The sequence below is a fragment of the Eufriesea mexicana genome, unplaced genomic scaffold (assembly GCF_001483705.2).
Source record: "Eufriesea mexicana isolate 0111107269 unplaced genomic scaffold, ASM148370v2 scaffold1453, whole genome shotgun sequence".
NCBI classification, from domain to species: domain Eukaryota; kingdom Metazoa; phylum Arthropoda; class Insecta; order Hymenoptera; family Apidae; genus Eufriesea; species Eufriesea mexicana.
In genome coordinates, this window is record NW_016909567.1 from 369454 (window position 1) to 373555 (window position 4102).

Here is a 4102-nt window from a genome sequence, read left to right on the forward strand (position 1 = left end):
ATGTTCGTTCTTTCTCATCCCTCTCGTTCACTAAACAGAACGTAATCGTTCTCGCGATAGTCACGATCTTTCTTAAGTACCGACTAGCCTACGCGACGTGCTCTCGTGTACTCTATAACTGCATGCTTCATAAGTCATCTTCCCGACTCGTATCCGACACTCATCCTCGCCACTGCCACTCCTGTCATGCATCGGTTCTAGGGTGGTCGGCGGGTTGGGGGGCATCTGGAATCAATTCGAGGGTCTGTCGGCCTTAGTCGTCCTTGGCACCAGCGCGTGCACGACCGGGGTATGGGTCCTATAGCCGTTGACACTGCATAACGGCCTGCGGTCAGTCCCCATGGGATGATTAATTTCTCCCCCATGTGGCAGGGGCTGGCGTGACCGGTTATAAGGCCTCGCTAGGGGCCCTCGGCTTGGTTTTGGGTGTTTCTCTGGTTCGTCGACCACTCTCGTTCGCGAGTAAGTCATGGCGGGGTCTGTGGTGGCTGGGTGGGCTAGGTTCGATAGGGAGGATGCCGAGGCATGAAGTTGTCTTGTACACGAGAGTACGTCGCGTCGGCTGGTCGGTCTTTCGAATAATCGTAAACTCGTTCGGGCGCGTCGCGATTGTAACTTAGTTTTTCTTTGCTACCCCAATTTGTGGAAACTTAGAAATATTAGAGTCGCTTTAACTTAATTCGCTTCAGGTTAGATTAGATATCTTTGATACGGATAGTGCCAGCAGGCTGCGCCACTAGGGCGCATGTCGGGTCTCGATACGTAGCCACCTCCTCGTGGTGAGACCTGGTAATTGGTGTGGTTTCCAGAAGAGAAATCTTTGGGAAACCATGTCAAGCTAAGAGCTACGCACAAAATTTAAGACGTTAACAGACAAGATAGATAGAATAAGTTAAATATATGTTTGGCATTCATCTTTCTTTTCTTTTTTCAGTGCTACATCGTCATGAATATGATACAGGGACTGGAAGTTGGACAACAGCTGAAACCGTTTGAGGAAGCAGTAACCATTTTGCAGAGTGCCATTATATAACAATTATTCACAGCTGTATCTGTTACTATGTTAATTTCTCTTCCAAACTAACTCTCAGCAGTCATCGGTTATAATCCTTAAGCATATATCTGTCGCGTTATATACATTATCGCGCATAGTGATGGGCGTGTAGAAGCGGTCTCGTTAATGGAAGAGAATTTGGTGCTGCGTGTCGGACGGGGTTCACCTTTAGACATACACGCGCGGTGGAAACGCAGTGGCGGCGGGGAATCGATAGAATTCGTTCACGCACGTCGACGCAATCGGACAATGGAGCGATTAACTTGCGTCGGCGGACTCGTTGTTTATCGTACGGGCATTATTTGCCCGCCAGCAATCGCACGCTTAAATTATTCGTCGCGGGACGAACCGGGGCAGACTTTACATTGCTTTAATCGTTCGCCAATAATTCGACAGCTATTGGAACTTCAACCCACCGCCGGTATCCCGACGCGGAACAATCCGGCCTATAGGCACGCGCGACGCGTGTATGAGCGCGTATAAAGCCGCTTTCCATCGTTCTATCCGACGCGCGGCCGGCTTTTCGTTGCGAATTATGCCTCCGTGCAGCCCCGAACGTTTCATTCGTATGATTGTCGTCGTTCGATAATTGCTGCTCGCCAAAAGGAATACGCATTAGCTGCTCGATGAGTTAATGGTCCCGGAATAGAATGGCAGGGGGACGCTACGACCGGATATTGTAACGCGATTGCCACGTAAAACGTGCGGAAAGTAGTAGCAATGATCGCAGCCTGAGAATTTTATGACGTCGCACGTTTGCCGGGCACTTTTGGAAATTGCTCCAGACGCATTCGATTATCTGATCGAATCGATACATCGTGGCAATTATCGAAACGGCGGTGCAAGATTTGGGAATAATACGGATATTCGGTGTACAGTGATGCTTTACTGTCTGGGCTTTCAGCATCGAGTCGATCATTTCAAATTCTCGAACGATTGTTGCAGGTATTCGTACGTTTACTTCCTCCTTCTTCCATTTAAAATGTTCCAAATATGTATATAATTCGTGATAGAAAACTTTTAGCCATTTTATTTTATTTTGAGACATTTTATTTCTATATATATTAGTCACCTTAGAAAATGTGTAAAAGAAAAGGTTATTGGAAATCACATATTGTGACCGAAATTGAACGACAGCTCTACTTATTAACATCATCGATAGATTGTCATCTTCGTTCAATTATTTACTACCCCTCTCGATTCTCGATTGAAGGTTAAATTAAATAACGCAAATTCCACAATATTTTTCAAACAACGCTCTTCTGTTATACATTACATCCAATATTCCCATTTCTGTAACTAAAAGATTCTTCTGACACCATATTTATCGATCGACTAAGATAGAGAATCCAATAAACAAATCACTCACACTCATTTCGTCGTTGATCTCGATCGAATCACTGTAACATCTCGCTCCATCAAAAATTCTGGCAGCAATCAGACACGTTGCCGAACATTTATCGTCAGACCGATATTTCGCGTAACGGGCGGGAAAAAAGTGCGGCAGCCCACGCACTGTTTGTCATCGAGGACCGCGCGATTTTTTTGTTCGATATGTACGGGCAATTTAGTCGACAGCAGCGGGGCAAATTTGTCGAATCGGGTCTCACAGGTGGTTGTCAGCGCGACAACTTTTGTTTCCGCGTTTCCGGTAAAACGGCAGGTTCGATCCTTCCTCAATGCAGGCATATACGGCTAGCTAAGAGGGCGTTGCTTTAATAATTCTTTATATGGCACGCGCCTAAGGATTATGGCAGCGGTCAGGCAGCCGCTTAATTATTCATGACCGAGACACAGGAAAACAGCGACCAATAGGGTCTCATTGGGACAAGCTGCACCGTTCTTTTTTCACGTGCAAATTATTTACAATTTGCAACACAACAACCTAGGGAGACGAAAATTTACTGATGCTAACTATTGATAGTCAATGAAACTATCTGTGGTTACAACAAATTTCTTAGACCCCTTCACTTAGCACCAGCGAATGAGGAAGGACGAATGTTTGAATCCCACGAAACATCAAATTCGTTTTACAGACATTATGATATAAATTAAACCCGCATATGTCAACGGAAACATAGAACAAAATTATGGGCCATTGCAAGAAACGGTACCAAAAACATGCACTTTCGTGATATACTTTTACAATACCCACGCATACTAAATTCATACAGACAGGAAGATTACATAAGACTCCAATTGTCAAAAGTCGAACTTCGATAGATATGTGCCGATGTAATATGTGTGATACGCATGGACGTCTAAAGCGAAGTCACATCTTCATAGCGTATCGAAGGCTGAGACCTACTGACACAGTACACAAGATACTGCAAAAAATTGATACACATTCGACAGCTTTCTAAAAAGAGTAGGAGCGCGAGCTTTTAACACAAGAGAGCTTGCGATGTGCTCTATAAGTGCGTGTACCTAAAGTGAGCTTTCGGGTACCTGCGATTTTTTGGATCGGTATGGATGCAAATGGTCTGTCTGCGAAACACTGAGAAAATGTGGGAATTTTCGAGGTCGTCCGAATTGAGTCGGAGTCCTTTCATTGTGACCGCAACGAACGTGGTTGTGACCTGTGTGATTTGCGTGGGCGTCTGGGGCGTGGTTCGTTTTTTATAGCGTCGCAAAGTATGTGATGGTAAACGATGGGAATTGGTCGCTGGGAGAGATTTCACGCTCTGCTGTGAGCTTAATAGATGGAGCACTAGCACGAGCTTTTAACACAAGGAGAGCTTGCGATGTGCTCTATAAGTCCGTGTACCTAAAGTGAGCTTTCGAGTACCTGCGATTTTTTGGGTCGGTATGGATGCAAATGGTCTGTCTGCGAACCACTGAGAAAATGTGGGAATTTTCGAGGTCGTCCGAATTGAGTCGGAGTTGTTTCATTGTGACCGCAACGAACGTGGTTGTGACCTGTGTGATTTGCGTGGGCGTCTGAGGCGTGGTTCGTTTTTTATAGCGCCGCAAAGTATGTGATGGTAAACGATGGGAATTGGTCGCTGGGAGAGCTTTCAGGCTCTGCTGTGAGCTTAATAGATGGAG